The sequence below is a fragment of the Lepisosteus oculatus genome, chromosome 14, assembly GCF_040954835.1.
Source record: "Lepisosteus oculatus isolate fLepOcu1 chromosome 14, fLepOcu1.hap2, whole genome shotgun sequence".
NCBI lineage: Eukaryota > Metazoa > Chordata > Actinopteri > Semionotiformes > Lepisosteidae > Lepisosteus > Lepisosteus oculatus.
In genome coordinates this window covers 21,507,510-21,526,720 of record NC_090709.1, presented here as the reverse complement: position 1 = coordinate 21,526,720, position 19,211 = coordinate 21,507,510, and the positions used below count along the sequence as shown (strand labels likewise).

The 19,211-nt window shown below is 39.1% G+C and overlaps 1 protein-coding gene and 1 non-coding gene across 2 annotated transcripts in view; both read left to right on the top strand.

Moving 5' to 3' along the window:
- LOC138242777 (zinc finger protein 271-like) overlaps nucleotides 1-19,211 on the top strand; it is a 362,720-nt gene that overhangs the window by 332,588 nt on the left and 10,921 nt on the right. The window lies entirely within an intron of this gene.
- On the top strand, nucleotides 1,949-2,020 carry trnaw-cca (transfer RNA tryptophan (anticodon CCA)). Its single transcript has one exon. It is a non-coding gene; the product is annotated as a tRNA-Trp (tRNA).

Here is a 19,211-nt window from a genome sequence, read left to right as displayed (position 1 = left end):
CCAAACCTTCTGCCAAACTGAATCTTTCGTCGTTAATTCCCAAATCTTCAATGAGAATCAGTGAAACGAAAACCAAGCCCATGTACACACTCGCGTCCTAGCGTGAAAGAAAAATGATGTAAGCATTTGAGAAATAACGAGAGTAGTCTGAACATCTCCAGCCTGTCAACTGCTCTACAAAGAGATCGCTCCCTCTACACCCACTTTATAACACTGAAAATGATTCAGGAAGCACAGCAAAGTTCTAGAACCAGCGAATGCATCTGCATACATAAAATGTCAATTTTTCAAAAGTAAAATCTTCAGCTTTGAAAGATTGTCATCTAAATATTTTCGTTTTTCTCTTTTTTACATAACACGCTTTCGAGAAACAAACTGTCTTGTAATGAAGGCTGCATTAGAAAATGTGTATCTAGCTTTGTTAAATTAAAATCGGCACATCCCAGTGGACAAAAGATGTAGAATATATGGCTATTAAACGCATACTTTAGACATATAAATGTGCTCTGTAACTGGTCTAGAATGAAATTCAAATATACATATATCATTATACGTCAATTAGACATCTATGATTATATGTTTATTATACATAAATGGCTGGAGTTATATTATACGGATAAATTTAGAGGACTAATATACATATATAGTTAAAGGCCTATTATACATCAAATAAATATTTTATAGGTGTAGAAACTAGTAAATAAAGCCAATGATTTGTTTAAGAAATGTATTCTTAAAATATACAATTATTCACACCTGAAAAATATGTAGTTCAAATTATACATTATATACAATATTGTAATCAACAAATGGCTAATCATCATAAAAACACAACTAGTAAACTTCAGTTACAAATTCTAGTAACATGGCAATATATATAGTAATGACAAACAAACTAATCACATGATCCCGCTAAAATTTAACTCAAAACCACATTTCGATTCAAATATAAATTTTAACATTTACAACTTCTATATTTCCACGAAAATATAATTAATGCAGCACAAACGCTACTTTCTAAAAAAGACAGAATGAAACTGTTTGTTTTTGTGTTTCATGGTGATCCTCCTCTCGATACTAATGAAATGTTTAATATGATCCCTCGAGAAACAAAAAGGAGTCCATTTCCGCCTGGAATGATTGATGCCCCGTGGTACACTACGAGTTGCGTAAGGCTCTGTAACGCGCAGATGAGAAACTAACCTCTGCTTCTTCATTATATACACAGAGAGCTATATATGCGAGCTTACTGCCTCCTACGGGCTCTGTATTTGTTAGCGGTACAAGACCGGACGTGGAGAAATGAAGTGAGGAGGGTGTGTACATTAAAAGGCTCATATCGTCCCTGGAAGGGCTCAAACCACCACCCTTTTGGTTAACAACCAAACCACAAAGACGCATGTACAGCTTAACACTTCTCGGTCTCAGTGAAAGTGATACTCCGTAAAATTTCCAGAGATTCATTTATTTTTAAAGGAAAATCACCAACAGCGGCCGAGATCTACTGGAGTTTTTTCATTCTATACTGCGATTTATGAAGGGTACCCTGTGAAAATACGAGTTTTGACGAGACGGGATGGACATATAAGGTCAAAAAGCTTGGGGAATTGAACTTTAAGGTGAAGACTGCGGGTTCAGTAGCAGCAGAACCTGATCAGTATCAGTTGACTCCGATATACTTTGAAAATGAACTTGGGGATTTAGAGTCAGACGTGCTACCGTTGCACCTTGGGGTACTTAATTTAAAAAAATAGAAAAAACAATCACTGTTCCTGGATCTGTAATTGAGAACAACACCTGCACAAGAGCTGCGCAGGAAGAATAAAATGTGGTCTGGGAAGAAGAGACTCTCTTTGGAAGAGCTGCGCTCTTCATAGGAGATTTTTTTTTTTTTTGTGAAGCTGATTTCCTTTGAATTCTCTCATGCCATATTCAGAAGGACAGCCGTGACTTCGTGGCGCAACGGTAGCGCGTCTGACTCCAGATCAGAAGGCTGCGTGTTCAAATCACGTCGAGGTCAGCTGTTACTTTTTCAGGTTCTGCTGGTCCTGAACACGGAATTCACACAATGCAGTTGAGTTCTATCTGTACACCACATAGATAATCTAAACAAAATAGAGCAGTACAGGACACGCAGTGTGGAGCTCACACAGGCTTACAGTCCCCAGCATTGGAGTGAGGAGGAAAAAAAGAACTTTGTTTTTTTTTTAAGAGAAAAGGCACAGTTCACATCTGCTTAACATCACGTCCAACTTTAGAGACAGCTACATCAGATAATGGAATCACAGAAGTTTCAGATAACTTTTTTTTTTAATACAGGTTCAAGCAAACCTGAAAGTTAATGAGTTTCCGGACACTTTTGTTTTATTAAAAAGTGTCTGAAGCCTGAAAATGTAATTTGAAAAAAAAAAAAACCGCTGTTGGACATTAGCAGGTGCTTTTTGTAACGATTTGCTATTTCATGCTGGAAAACAAAGGAAACAGACCCAACGTTTGCTTTCAGGTGCGGTTCATTACATAATATACATCTATTACTGAGGAGCTATAATAAAATTTACACGAGCCAGGTAGAAGTCGAACCTATAATCTTATGATCCGAAATCAGACGCGTTGTTTATTAAACCGCTGGCATTTCACATGACTTGAATTTCCCCATAGTGTGCTCAGCGCCTCTACTAGTAATGCACCGCTCCGTCTAAAATTTCAAAGTGAGAAACATGTGTTTTCTGATTTTTTATGAGTTTTAAAATATAATCTCTTTAAATCAGACAAGGGGTTTATGTTTCGCACTGAAATTCCGATTGACTGAGAATTCAAAGAAAGACTGTTTTCTTCCACAACACCGTATAATTATCACATCCACCAGACTCCCCAACCTCTCCAGACCTTGCTGGGTGAGCAATTGCTCTGATAAATTAGGTCACGTATCATGTTAAATCATTTCTTCTCAACACAACATTTCCTGGTGCACGTTTTCTCTATGAAAAAAAAAAGACATTTTTCCCTTGCACGATTTCTCGTTTTTTATCAAAGCGTACAGAAATAAAAAAGAAGAAGAAATAGTGTCGCAAAAGAACTCTGTCGCCCTTGGGAGATGTCAAACGCATTGGACATGAAAATGCCAGATAAAAGCCAGTTCTCTTCGTTTCTCAGTGTCGGGGCTGCTATGTAAAAGAGGCAATTTGCTCTGAGCGCAGGTTCAGCGCTTACTGAACGCAGATGTCTCAGAGCGGTGTGTCCAAGTGGCTGTAAAAGGTGATGGTTGTCCTGTCACCGTAGCCTAGTTGGATAAAGCGCTTCTCTATTAACCAAAAGAACCGAGATTCAAATCCCAGCCGTGTCTTTCTTCCTATCTTGTAGTACAGAACGTATCATTTCGGGCAATCACAAAGGGCTTAATTTCGTTAAATGCAGGTGTTCATTTTCTTTCTGGAAAACTTTTTTTCCGTTTTTGATGAAATTCACACAGCTTGCGAAAAATGAAATTCAATTCTTGGTTATCAGTGCAGAAGAAATATTACCGGCTGGCAAAATAAACGGTAAGATTATTATTTTTTAACCGAAAACTTGTGATTCGATAGAAGAATCCGCCAGTCAGTCTCTGTGGCGCAATCGGTTAGCGCGTTCGGCTGTTAACTGAAAGGTTGGTGGTTCGAGTCCACCCAGCGATGGGATTCTTCTGCAATGTAAATGTTGTCTGAAATCAATTGGATTTCTCGGCGAAACCATAACCATTTTAATATTTGCAGGAAATGCGAGTGTTTAACACGTGTCAGGGTCACCGGGAAATGTCCAATAATGCCCAACATTGCAACTCCCCAGAAAACCATATTCACTCAAAAAAAATTATCGTTGAATCTTCATTTATACTCCAGTTGAATCCTCTGCTGAAATATTTTAAAAATACAATGCAGGTTTGTTTGAGAACTTGACAAGCATTGTTACGATAGCACTGTGCAGTTGGATTTTGATATTTTGACATATTTACCTTAATTTTAAACATAAATACTATACAGTCTATTGTAATTTTAAAATAAGTTAGCCGAGGATGCAAAGGGGTGAAAGGGAAAGGTCAGAAGGTATAGTAAAAACAAGGTTAGGATTGGTGGAGGTGGTAGGGGTGTTGATGGTTTTTCTCTGTAGAGGATGATTGAGTTTTTTATCCTTCTCTGAAGTGAGAAATTGGAAGAGTTGGGAGTTGAGGGATCTGATGAGGTTAGTTATAAAAGGAAGTTGATGTGGAGCTGTTAGCCGTAAAACTTCCTAACGTCTTTAAACTGCAGTAAGCAAAGATAAAGGAAATTATCTTTGCTTACTGCCCTGTCTTTCTCACACCTGAAGAAGGCTCTACGGCCAACACGTTATGTTTCCTTTCTTCTCTTTTCAGCATGGAATAATCCTTTACTTTTTCCTTTGCAGCCTACGCATGCTGACACAGCTACCCACCTGATATATAACATTCCTATAATCACAACTATGAATGTCCAATGTGGGTATTTTTTCCATTATTATTTATTTTGGCATTGAAGCATATTTTATGTAATACAGAAGTGTCATAATCACTGAAAAACATATTTTTTCATTTAGAAAGAATTAAAAAAATATAAATCACTATGAATTACATTTAGCCTGTTCTGATCTAGGTTTTCTATATACTTTAACATGCCATGTTCAGAATGTCACAACGCAGAAATGCAACAGTGAAGTTTTGTCATTACAAATGTTCGTGGTGAGTGATTTTGTCTCTCTTACCTTAGTGTCAGTGTTTTGGTAATGAGGAAGGAGGGAAAAAGTAATTCAGCAGAAGGGGTGCTATTTTGTTGACAATAAATCCTCACATGCCATGTTCAGAGGGTCATATTAAAAAAAGGTACAGTAAATTTTCTTATAGTTCATGATTTTCATAATTTGTTACATTGTGTCTCACACCTTTGTGTCAGAATTCTGAGATGTTTTTTTTTTAAACAGGGGCCATCGCAATACAACAGAAAGAGCAATTAGCTTTTCCCTATGAATTCTCTCATGCCATATTCAGAAGGTCATATCTTAAAAATGGTACAGCAACATTTCCTGAAGTTCAGGATTTTGAGAGTCTGTTACATTGTGTCTCACACCTCATTGGCAGAATTGTGAGACAATTTTATAATCAGGAGGGAGGGTCATAGCAATACGCAGAAAGTGTCATCACCCTTTGCTCATCCTCCGTTAACCATATATTCTCATATGCCATGTTCTAAATGTCCCATTGTAAACTGCTATAATAACATTTCTTGCAAAATGCAAGATTTTAAGACTTTGAGAATTCACGTTTTGCCTTTGTCTTATTTACTTGTTGTCTAACATGCCAGTTTGTGTTATTGTGAGTTTTGAAAATTGGTTTTCGATTTTCTGAAATGTGTTTCATACAAAAATGCAATTTGGATAATCATTACTTACATATTCCCCTTTACTGAGGATATGTGCAGTAATCCACTCGGATTAGTATTTTTAAAAATGACTATAGAGAGCCATCTAAAGGCGAAAGGCGGCATAACATCACAGCAGCAGCACTGGAACGAAAAACGCGAATAAGAAGCTGGCGAATAAGCAGCCAACTTCAGCCTCGTTAATACAATAGGATTGGGTGAGGTAGAAAAATATTTCTTCCTCTGAATCCTAACATTTTTGTAGGTGTTCTAGGACTTCTCGTTTCAGATAAAGCTGCCAATACATCACTTATTTCTACTCCATCAATATCAGCAGTGTTATCAGTACTGAGCCCTAAGTGTGGGTCCTGTCATCATAGAAAAACTTGAACGTATCAACTGCATTCACCTGAAAAAATCTGATAAAATTGAAAAATACATCGGAAACAAATTTACACTGTTTTTTTCAGATCCAGAAGAGACTCATCATGAGACTCAAAACAGACCTGTTTTTAATTCTTTCCAGGAGGAAAGATTATTCAGATGCAAACATGGGTCCAAAATCAATGTACTCACCTATCTGTGTTGCTTCTTCAAATCCTTCAACTGAACGTCGGTATTAAGGGATGATATCATACAAATTTTGGTTTTCTTTTAAAGCACTTTTTAAAAAAAATATGAGCCTCTATTATAGTTGTCTTGGATGTTTCGCAAGGTATAATAGACCCCCTTGTGCCCTCTGCTAAAATATTATAAAATACAACAATCTTTATATATATATAGAACAGCATTTATGGTTACATCTATATTAAAATTAAGATAAATATACAAAAGTATTGAAATACAAATGTACAGTCCTAACATAATCATGCTGTCCAACTGTCTTTTTTGCTTTTCAAGTTCTCCAACAAATCTGTATTGTAATTTTAAATATTTTAACTAAGGGTGCAACGAGAGTATAAATGAATTCTCCCGCCAGCCATTTGAAGGTCAAAGTCCATGGCTGAATATGATTCCCTTGAATGCTGGCCATGACTGGTCATTCCCAGTGATAATGACTAATGTACTCACTTGTTTACTTGTTGTAGTTTGACACACAAAACAACTGCATTTCCTGCAAATATCAAGTGGGTTAAGGTTTTACTAAGGAATCCAATTAAGTAGAATAATGAGAAATGGGCTCGAACCACTAACCTTTCAATTAACAGCTCCCAGAGACTCACGTGCAACCCTTTTCTCCATTTGCAAGCTTTTGGTAAAAAAAAAAGACTTTATTCTTGCCGGCCTGTAATATTTGTTTTGCACTGATAAGCAAGATCTGTGTTTCATCTTTCGCAAGCTGTATGAATTTCATGAAAAGCAAGTTGTTCTAGAAAGAAAATGAAAACTTGCATTTAACAAAATCAAGCCGCACGTGATCATCCATAGTGATACATTCTATAAGACAAGACAGGAAGAGAGGCACCACTGGGATTTGAACTCAAGATCTCCTGTTTAATAGGAAAACGCATTAACTAAATCAGCCAAAGTGCTGTCAGAGTATTAACATCATGTCTGATGTCAGTGATTGCAGCTGACGAGGAGGATCGCTGGAGGACAGTTCACTGTGAACAAGTCAGCCTGCATAATGAGGGGAAGAGACCAGCCTCTGTGATGCACTATAGAGTTACACTAACCTTCTGCCCTACTGTTCTCTGCTGCATTCTACCCTAGCAGATAAATATTGGTTTCCATGCGTGTAAGGTTTCTTTTTTTTGTCAAATATTTTCAAGCATATTTTTGCTGTTGAAAATAAGTTGTTTGTGGTTTTGAGTGTTGTGTTCCTCTTCCTTTAGTGTCACCCAAAGTGATACATTGTGCTTCGGCAATTCTTCGGGCTATAGTGTTTAGAGGAGTTCAGTTGAATTAGTTTGCATAGATAAAGTATTTATTTTCCTTTTAATCCTTTAAAGCATATTACATTGTCAATACATTGTATCTTTCTTCCTACTAATTGTCATCATTTTTTTTCTGGCTTGATCTCGTAATCAGATATTTCAGAATCTTCCTTAAAAACTAGTAAAAGAAGTGGGACACATTCATGCACACTAAAAAATATGAAAGGGTAGCAGGACACAGTAACCACAAAACATCTTGTAGATTATGAATGTGCCTAAAATATTTCAGTACTTTAGAGGGTTCTGCCATTTTAGATGTTGTACTGTGCCTGTCTGATTTATCAAACGTGTCATTTAAATCTCACATCATTTCTATATCAGTCTCAGGGCCTTGCAGTAAAGATTGCAATTCATCCCAAAATGCCAAGTTTCCCACTGTTGATACGTACAAAGAAATTAATGTACATTTTCCCCCAAAATCAACCAATTTAAAAATCAAATGCATCCCTCCTCATCTGCAGTTGGAGAGAATAATGTCAGAATAAATACAGGTTTAAAAGTCAGGAGCATTGATAGTCCTATTTAAAAATTTTGCTAAAATGCTCACAATATATTAAAAAGTTCTATAAAATGCAAAAATAATTAAAACATATTAAAACAAGGTAAAAAGAAATGATACAGTTATAAAGATCAGGAATTATCAATTTGAAGTTACAAACCACTTACAATATGCCAAAAATGGCAAGAATATGTAAAACAGGTGTATATTTTTTAAAAAAACAAGTTAAAATAAATACTAAATACTTTTAAAATTCAGGAATGTGATTGGTCAGATGCTTACGATGAGTGTTGTTGGTGTTTCGTGTGATTTAGCGAATTGAAAAAATATTCCATTTAAAAACGGCAGTAGCTCGTATGAAAAAAATAGTTCGTAAGTATCTTTGTTGTAACAGCTGCGCCAGAACTAGTGTATTCATATTCAGCAGAAAAATACCTGAACTTGACTGGTTTATATTCAGTTATGTGCGTTGGGAACAAAAGGGAGACTTACTGTACGTGGATTTTATTAGGTTTTAGGAATCAGAAAATGTATTTTTACACGTTTATGCCTACGAGCAAAAATAACTTCCTGCTTTCAGCACTTTTATTGTTTCTGCTTGTAACCTCGAACAGAGAAACCCAGTACTGACTCTGGGATTTAAGAGGCATGTATGAAGACAGTAAAGGTGAGTTTGTTGTTTTTTTTCCCCCGCTGAAGAGTATGAAGGCGGTGTGACGAGTCTGGAGGGAGGAGACGCGCATTCCGCACGGGGAGCGCAGAGCAATGAGTTTCACCTGCAGCTCGCCGAGTCCTGTCCTATATAACCGCTGAGCCCGGACACACAGAGTCTCCAGCCAGTGTTGGAGACGCACTATGTTAATAGTTTTTTTTAAGAAGAAGTCGGTGTTCTTTCGCTATTATTAGTATTATAATTGTTATTATTATTATTGAATTATTTGAGTTAGTGGTTACTGTGCTAGACCGGCGCGAATACCGCTTCTGTTTCTTTTCTCTGCTCAAACACTGCTGGGCAAAGCTTAAATTAAAACCCTTTTTCTGAAACATTGAGTGTGAGGGGTAACAGGTGGAGGTAGTCCGTATCGAGGTCACCGGGGGAGGTACTCCTGTCTCCCCAGGTGACACTTTTTATATTTGAGATAACGTTTGTTTGAAACCGCTCTACAAATTTTCTCACATGCACGTATTCTCCAATATCACCACAACAAAACCATAAAGTTTGTTTCCACAGACATGACACTACTATGCAATAAACCAATAAATTAATGAACTAGCAGAATCCCAATAAAAACACCTGGCCAGCCCAGCGTGTCAGTATCAGTTTCTTATCAGTGCTCCTTTTTTTCCACACCAGAAGTTAACTGAGGTTTTGTTTTCATTGCATAACAGCAGATAAAGGCTCTCTAGCAGTGTCTAAAGGTTTTTATAGCAATTGCAATGGTTTTTATTCTTATTTTCATGATTTTGTATTAATTTATTAATGTCATTCCAGGTCCAGTCTTCACAAAACATGATGTAGAATTTTTTCTAATTGATCAATTTGTCCCAGATTTTTATCCAATCTAGTAGTTACCTAGAACAAGGTTTTCAAATCATTCCCAGGCCCTTGACATGCATATAGTTGAAAAATATGACCTCTGAAGACCAAAAAAACATGTTCACCAGCTGTTTTTTTTTCATATGTTTGTCTGCTGAGTGGGCACATTAAGAAATTTGACTATTCACACTCAAAGCCAAGGGGGCTAGCTTCAATTTAAGACCTGAACCAGGCTCCTGCTATGTTCTGCTGCAGAGATATAACAAATGTTTAAGGGGGAGGAAATTCCAGGCAGACATTGTCTAAATATGTCAATGTTGTTAAGTGTTTGAAGCCCAAATAAAGGGCTGTTTTGGATGAAAGCAGTAGATTGGGTCTGATCAAGCTCGTTACTGACCTCACTCACGCAAACTCCATACACGGTATTCGGGACTACGTGCGGTAAAGAGAAGAGTGCCCCCTTCTGATATATCAAGAATACACATAACTATGGAAGCCCGTCTCACCAGGGAGTGAAAAAAACCGTGCTATGGTATCTCATATTTGCAACTTCGAAATTATCCCCATTTAACTGTCTGCCCTTCTCTTATTGTAAGGGATTTGGTTTCTAGGGCTTGTACCCCTGCCACTCCCACCCTAGTTCATGCCTCACTGTATAGGCTCGAACCCAGGTCTTGCCCACTAAGCTAAAGACCTTTGAGTAAAAAAAGAATTGTACCAGAATTGTTTTGGATAGATTTGTGAAATGTTATTGTTAAATACATAACTCACCAGAGCTGTTTTTTAAACAAAATAAATAAAAAAGCAATAGGGCTGGAGTTTATAGACTGTGATTCAAATACGAGAGTAGGAGAGGAGGGGACTAGTTCAGGAGCACAACCGGCCCTCCCCTGCCCAATTCCACAGCAGGCTCTGTTGTACCCCAATGTGGAGTTCAGCTATTGATCACTCAGCTGAGAGATGAGCCCTGGGAATATGGGGCAAATACAGGAGATACACATGACTCGAGAGAGAGTTTTTATCCCTAATGGATAACTTGTTTTACAATGGCAGACAATATAATGAAACAAAACCTCTGTTCTGCTGCTCCAGGCTGGTTCCACTGGGAACAAGTGGATCTAGGAGCTCATGAACAGCAATTGGCCCAGAGGGCAAAAGATGTAGAATATAAGTCTATTAAACGAATACCTTAGACGTATAAATGTGGTCCGTAATTTGTCTAGAATGAAATTCTAATATACGTATATTGTTATACGTCAATTATACATCTATGATTATATGTTCATTATATATAAATGGTTGGAGTTCTATTATACAGATAACTTTAGAGGACTATTATACATCAAAGAGATTTTAAATCAAGGCATAAATCAAGCCAATGACTTAGTGTAGGAATTTGTTAATTTTCAGAATAATCAAACACCTGAAAAATATGTAGTTCAAATTATACATGATATACAATATTGTAATCAACAAAGGCTAATTATAAAAAGACACAACTAGTGAACTTTAGCTACAAATTCTTGTAACATGGCAATATAAATAGTAAAGACAAACACAAACTAATTACCTGAACATGCTAATATTTAAGTCAAAAACACATTTCAATTCAGATGTAAATTTTGAAACGTATAACTTCTATATTTCCAAGAAAATATGATTACAATGTGAAGTTAAGACCAATTTTTACTGTTCACCATTTGCAAAGCCCTCTCTTATTGTCCTAAAAGTTAGAACCAGCAACTTATCATTTTCAGTGTCCATACTTCCAGGCCCCCTGCCTTGCGTACGCAATCTTCAAACAAAGCATTTTGTGCTCCTTTATTTCATTTTCTGTTGTTGTTGGGTGGGACTTCAGCACTGCAGCTAGGAGAAAATTTTATAATATTAGTACTCAAATAAATTATGATTAATCTCAAGAAAGAACCATTAAGGTTTACTAAGCTCAAAGCTTAATCAGTGTATTAAGTTTAGCTTGCATCATAATAATGGACCAATAGTCTGTCCTAATTAAAGAGTACCCAAAGTTTGAAAGTACAACATAAAATAAGAGTACCTTTAATTACTCTATAAAGATTTGTCTCTCCCAGGCCCCTCTTTTGTCGTTGATCTTTCCAGTTTATGCCAGCGAAGTTGAATTCCATCATCAGTTCATTTGTCATTTGTCTGAAAAACAAATTCTCACTGAGCTTAGATGTTTTTCAAGTGAGTTTCCAGTCAATGTTTTTTTACTCAAATATTTAGGATCAAATGTACTACTGTAATACTTATACTTTAAAAGACAGTTTTGCAGCTTTACACCTTGCAAATTCAGTGCTTAGCACATAGGTATCTATAAACTAAATTTTGTGCATATTTTAACTTGATCAAAGTAAAAATGTAATGTAAAAACATCTTAAAAATCAATAAGCAATACCTTGACAACACTGTGAACACACTCCCTCTGACATCACTGCCACCTACTCTCCAAAGTTGGTTTATTTGGAAATAATATATTTGAAATAATATTAGAAGTTTTTTTACTACTGGATCTTCATCAATCAACTAATCAGACATACACATTACCCATGACTACTCAATGGAACTAACACATTTTTACATATTAACTGCACTTTTCTGCAGTATTTGCTCAGTCTTAGAATACAAAGTCACCATATTTCAAAGTTAAATTGTAGTAACGTTTTAGAACATAGAACATTATGTAAAACACTTTATTTTGGCATTAAAAGATAAGTAATATTATACATTATAAACTAAAAATAAGAAAGTATGCCAGAGATGGATCCTATTAATCAAATGTAGGCTGTCAAATTATGACCCATCTGTAACCTAGAATACTAGTGAATATTTTCTACACCAGAGAGAATATACAGTAATATCATACCAGCAGCAAGGACTCACTCGTGTGTACAGAACTCATCCATTGTGCTCAGCCTCTTGATGTGGAACTGGGAGTCTAACGGTTCTGTACACCTTCCCACACATCTCAGTTCATCTCTGATCTCCATCAGGAGACCCAATACCCACTTCTGAAGTCATTCACATTTTGTATCAACATTTGAAAGGAATTGGATCAGGATTTTCTTATACTATTGTTATATTAGCATTACTGTAGTGTTGCTAATGTGCTACATGCAATTTATAATCTTACAAGTTCCCACATTTGTAGTTGATTTTATGTGGTCTTCTCTTTCAAACTATTTTATGTGCCATTTATTGCTTATTAAAATACTATTTTTAATCAAAATAATATTAAGTAAGACCTGTAAGTAGTATAAAGCGATGCCTTTCGTCAAACTTTTTGACAGATACCATGCCCCCTTTTTCAGCCAATGGGAGGCTGTGGTGGGCGGATGTCCAGCCCCCTTTTCAACCAATGGTGTGTTGTTATGGTCAGCTGTCCCTCCCTCCACCCGAGCCAATGGTGTGTCATTGTGGAGCGGATGTCCCGCCTTCCCCCACTGAGCAGTCCTGAGCCTCAAGGTCCAAATACCCGCCACCGCATTCCCCTCGAAAAAGCACATATTAGTGACGAGGGTTGGAAGGCGATCATGTCTGCCACGGGGTTGAGCGCGCTCTATTATAACCCTAAGGAAGCGGGGAGTTACGGCAGCGTGGGGAGTCTGTTGAGGGCCATGACTTCCACAGGTGTGAGCGCCACGTGTGGCGGCGTGTGAGCTTTAAGAGAAACAGGACGCTGGTACCTGAAATGGACTGGCAGTGGCAGGCCGACTTGGTGAACATGAGAGACTACAGTGAGTTCAACGATGGTTTGGCGACGTATATATACGTATAGACGTAATTTCGCCGTAAATATACGTATATTCGACGAATCAATGCCCACTGGGAAGACCCTTTTGACAGTCTTTAAAAGCTTATGCTTTCTCTTCAGGGTCCCAAACTGCTAAGCAGATAACGGTATGTTCCCTTTCAAGGTGTTCAAGGTGATTTTAGCTATTGCCTGTACAAGATCACCTGAAGCCCCACAGAGAATAGGTTTCCGCTGACTGGGGCTGGCTTTCACCAGAAAATGTAAGAGTCAGGTTTCACTGAACTCGTGAAGACATGTCGACGGACCGAATGTGTTTTTTTTTTACTGAGTCTATGGTTGCAAGATCACTGACTTTAATTTTTTTTTTTAAATACATAAGACGTGGGTACATCTGGGGGGGAAAGACTTGTTCGCAAGCGATAGTCTTCTGGGGTGTCGGCATTTAAATCCACCAACAAGTAACCGAAAGGTTTTTTAGTAGCGTCATTGAACGCTTCCAAATAAAATTTGGCTTTACCAGGGTACATCTGCCGGGACAGGGTTATAATCTGTAGTTTATCTCTAGGGTTTTTAAACAGCACCATGGAATTTGTATCTAACGCTACGGTTCTACTTTTCCGGCTTTGACAAAACACATTTTGGATGATATACATGATCATATACATGATGCTGAGGTTTCGGTGGTGTACGTATTTGGTTAAAGCTTTTTCTATCTCATTATTTTCACACGCAGACTCCATCAAATCATCAACTATAATCAAATTTACTCTACCCGGTGGCAGTAGCTGGTCGTCGGAAAACGACGTCGGTAGTCCTTCTATAAACTGAATGTATGGAAATTTCACAAGCAACTCAGCGGATAGAGGTTGCCAGCAGCTGTAACACCAGACTATGTTTTCGGGTTTACGAGTCATAACGGTATCACCGTTCTCCAAGAGCTGTTTTATAAAATAACTTTTACCGCAATTCGAGGGTCTGGACAAAATGCTTGAAAAAGGGTGTTTTAACCTGACATCCATCGTGTTAATATCCGTAGGGCAATGATGTCAAATTTTCTTGCAGCACCCGCTTGTCGTACACCACCTTTTGGGTTTTCTTTAAGGTCCGGCTCTCAATGTGCCAATCCTTTTTAACACGCACGATCATCGGCTGTTGAATAGAAATGTTTAAATTCCCGGCACTCAGCATAAGGGTTAACGCCATAGTCAAAAACCAAGTCCCGCAGACTCTCAAAGTTAACATTTTCACCATTATTACGCTCAATGTGAACAGGCTTTCCCACCAGACAGCTTGTACCCATACGACTTGGGCCCTGTTGATACAAACTTGATGTGTTGTCCAGCATCGATTTCGCTGGTCAGCTCATGATATGGCGTAAATAAGTACCTGAACAATTAATCGGGGTTTCTCACAATGGTGGTCTGTGGTAAATTGTCTCTTTGTCTGTACTTCCCCCCACAAACTGTTCAAGGCAATTTTTGAAAGCTGTCTTTTGGCCGGATTCTTTTTAATGTTGCCGGGGTCCAGCCGGACACCCTCTTTTTCATAATATTCGCTGATATATCTTTGTTGTTTCGCAACATCCGTACACCACTCTGGAAACCCCGAAGCTCCCTGTTTCCCTTTCAGATGCAGTTTGATATAGTCGGTAAAAAGATCGTGTGAGGCCTTTTCGAAATGCCTAATTTCGTACATTTTACACACTCTATACCCCAGATCTAAGGCCATCTGTAATTCCGGGGTGCACCAGACACCAGTCAAGGCGCGATCTTCATCACTGTGCTCACAGGGGGTGGTCTGTTTTGTTTCACCACATGTACGACAGTGTTGACAGTTTTTTGTCAATTTTGGTTGGAAGAACTGGAAAGTACAAACGTCTGGGTGGGTAAACTTTCACCTTCACTAAACCGAAATACCGTTTTAAATCTCCAAAGTTGTTATATATTATTCGGGGGTGCCCCAGTGGGTATTTTTTAGTTTTTAGTTTTGTTCACAAACGGATACAGACTGGTGAAATCATAGTAATGAATTTTTTCACCGGGCTGCGCTGTGTAATACAAACAAATCGCATTTGTTCTCCCCCCAAAAAGCGACTCATGCGGTTGCAGAGGCTCTGGTAACTGCGCAGCTGTTAGAAATTTACCCAAGTCTCCATTTTCAACAAGCATGTCTCTGAACTCTTGCTCCCACGAAACACGCACGTTAAAACCTCATTTTGAGAAAATTAATTTTAACCATCGTCTTTCTGTACAACCAACCAAAAGTAGTGTTTGTCAGCGGATTAAAATCGTTTTCACAATAACAAACGCAACAACCGTGAAAAAAACAACCGTTGAACTCAAAGGCTGTCGGCACTCCGTCAATTACAGCATAACCATCCACAAAATATGGGCCAACCTTGAACTCACCGGCCGTGGTTAACGCGTGTTGGATTTTAACGGGCTCTGTGTGTTCGATGTACATAAGCCATTGAATGCTGGGTGTAGAAAATCATTTTTGCTGCCGGTGGTAATTTTCATGGGGTAGCAACGCAATCGTCTCTTCCTGTAAAAACATAAGTCTGAACATAGCCATGCAGACACTAGCGATGGTCACAAACTGAAAGGGGTCGATGCACACAACGCAGGCGGCCCCTGACTCAGTCACGCGTGTCTGTCTGGTCATATTCATGACCTCGTCCCGAAACCTGATACAGCCTTCTCTTAGAATTGCCACATCCAACTGGCAGTAACGTTTCAACTCTCTGTAAGTTAAACACACTTCCCCTGCATTGTTCTTACCAAACCAAAAACTCGGCTTTCTCGCTCGGCAGCATGTAGTTAACGCCGTAAAGTTCTGGCGGCGGCATCGGTCCGACATAATTTTGGTTTTCTGAAGTGTTCATCAAGTGTGGAAAATTCCCCTTAGCCCCAGGGAACCCCATGGCGGCCGGCAGTTTGCTTAATTTCATAGGTAGAACGTTTAAAGAATCGACAAATCTGATGTTCAGAGCTTTTTACAGTCATACACATTATCTTGCCACCCTGATTAATTAGTTCAACGTCCATCTTTTCAGCTAACAACTGTCTGATTACTAGGTAATTGTCATATCCCTTGCCATTGTGCGATATGAACGTATGGTTTTCAAAACGTCTATCAATAAATTTACACACAAAATCCTTTAGACAAGTTTCACCATAAAATTCCCAGCTTCGTTTATTGTCAATATGAAGGGCGTGGACGTAATTTGGTATGTGTGTCCCCGTTTCTTGCTTGCATTCAAAGTCGAAAAAAATGTACTTGTTTGAAATTTAGGGGTTGTCCAAAGGCGGTATGTAGCACAAATGTGTGTCTAGGGTGTCGATCACGTTGTTACAACGCGAGCAGTTTCTCTTTACATTTGGGACTTGCGAGGTTATAAACCCCACATTTCTCACAAAAGACCCTGCGCTCACACTTACTCACACCCGTCGCCGCATTCCGCAAGTGTCTCGCCAAACACTGAGAGCTACGACAAAAGACCTTACAGGCCGGGCAATTCTGAATTTCGGCATCAATTTTGCAACAGTGGGGATCTAAACAGGTTTTACAAGCTTTAACACAGGCATGTGCGTTCTTGTGGCTATACGCCGCATGGCAGTTAGTGCAAAAATACGCCGCCCCCACAAAAGCTTTAATATTTAAAACCCCATAAAAATGCTCTTCATGCAGTAGAACAAAAAGTATTTTAGAAATTTGGTGGTGTGGGCCCCGTTGTAAAATATTTCCAATCACCCTGGTCGTGGTACAAAATTTTAATGACCACCTTTAAATGTTTTTCAAAAGCGGTAATGTCTGACAAACTAATTTTCCGATTCTCTGGAAAACCCAACTCTTTGTGCATTCGTTTAGCGCCCTGTAACATTTCCCCATCGGTACAACCCTCATTCAACAAACCGTACACACACCCGGCGAAACACAGATTTCCGTCCGTGTAATGTAAGTCGATAAGGTGCGCTTTTTTCTGAGCAATTACCCGGCTGTACAGAACGGATTTAAATCTTCGGCGGGCACCCCCCTGCATATTCCTAACTATCGTCACCACTAAGCGGTGGCTGTCATCGGTGAGAACCTCTGTGTGGCTCTGTAAGAGGTCCGAGATGTGGCTTAAAAAATCGGCAGCATTTAATTCTCCGGGATGTCTCCTGCGTGAGAACAAGGGCTTGTTAAAACCACCCGCAGTCAAACGCAGCTATACAAAATCATTTGCCCCGATGTTTGGAGAAAGTTCATCCAATATTCTCTGGACTGCACCATGCACAGCGTCTATAGCCTGTACATACGAGGTTATTCTGTCGAGATTAACAAAACGAAATTCTTCATGGTGCTCTGTTGCTCTAAAATTATTATAAGACCTGTTATAACTATGTATACGCTCCAGGAAAACTAACGGGTCTCTATTCGCCCCTGCACCGCCACTAACCTGATTCAGATCGTTCAGTACAACCGGTTCTCGGTTACCGACATCCTGTTCTGCTACAACAACCTCGGGCCTTAAGTTATTTTCTACCACGGCATTCTCATTGTGTGGTTCGGGCGGCCCTTGGGAAATCTGATGCCTCTCTCTGAATCTTTGACGACGCAACAAACATGCTTTTGCCAGTTTAATTCTTTTATTTATGTACAAACGCTTGCTGTTGGCAAGTGCTCGGTCTTTTAAACACTTTTTAGACCGCATGTTTAGTCATTTATCACCGGGGTTTTGCACCAATGAAGCATGAAATATCATCATCATGGTCTGAAATCCTGAGCTTAGAGCGGCATCTTCTGTAGAAATTATATCTAAGAGGTTAGCGATGAAAACCTGGATCTGTTTTGGAAACAACGTCTGTACACCGGCTAAAACCGCTCTTAGATGCTCTAAAGCTCGTTTTTTGGCCACCTCATTACTGATCGCCGTTGATAGTGACTGTGTAATACCGCGCACTGAATCTAGCACATCACCCAACACCAAGTCTTTAGGCGCGTTATGATTTTTCTCCGCAGGCTTGACACGTCTGGCTTTGGTCAGGGTCTTAACAGCCGTCTCCGATGCAGTCACCACCTTAGGGTCCAACGTTTCCGCCACATTTGTTTCGCCGCTCGTCGATACAGCGGCTGTGTGAAAAAATAAAAGATTTTTTATTACCACGCCAATAATCCACATCTCAAAATCAGAAAACTACACGGTGTTAAAAATAAAAGACTTTTCAACACAACAATCAATGAAATCTAAACTGTTAAAATCAGAAAACTACGATAACTATGATAAAAACGCCACACATGTGGTGCATCCTTACACACAGGGCTGCAGGTGAACGGAACAAGTTACACGGACATGTTGTTACACCGGTTTCCTTTACGGCTGTGGTGGCGCTACTGGGTCAAGCGGCGTGGTTAACGGCCTATAGACCCGCGCACAGACCAGTCGCTTTTAACTTTAAAAGCTAAGCAGTTTTAAAATAAGGTTTTTTAACACTCCCAAACAGAAAACAACACTGGGGGGTTCTACAGTGTGTATTCCAAAATACAGCGTCTTTTGCACAGAACCTGTGGTAACACCATCCCGCTGATTACGCAGGCAAATTTTTTTGCCCTGCTAGATCAGATCGCCCAGTGTGGTTCGCATGGCTTTAGACACGGGGAGCGGAAGGGGTTTATGAATGCTTTTTCAGATGCCGCAAAGTTTCTCAGCAATGTTGGGGTGGTGGTTACGTGTACCGAACTAATTTTCCACACCAACATTTAATTGTTGAATGCAAACAGGAGCCAGTAACGCGTGTGTGCTGCGTTGTTTCAGTGTTTGAAAACCCCCACTTGAAATAAAGCGGTTCACATTTCACATACTTGCAAACTGGAGTCTGTAACTTGTGTAAAAAGTGCTGCTGCGCTGTTTCTGTGTTTGAAAACCCCCTGTTGAAATAAAGCGGTTCACATTTCACATGGTGTTTGTCCTGCGAATTCTTTCCGTGAGACTTTACGCAGTCAGTGTGTGTGTGTGTGCTTGCACCCCTGCTGCTTTTGAGACTCAGCTTGTGCAGCGTATAAGCAGCCTGGCCGGACA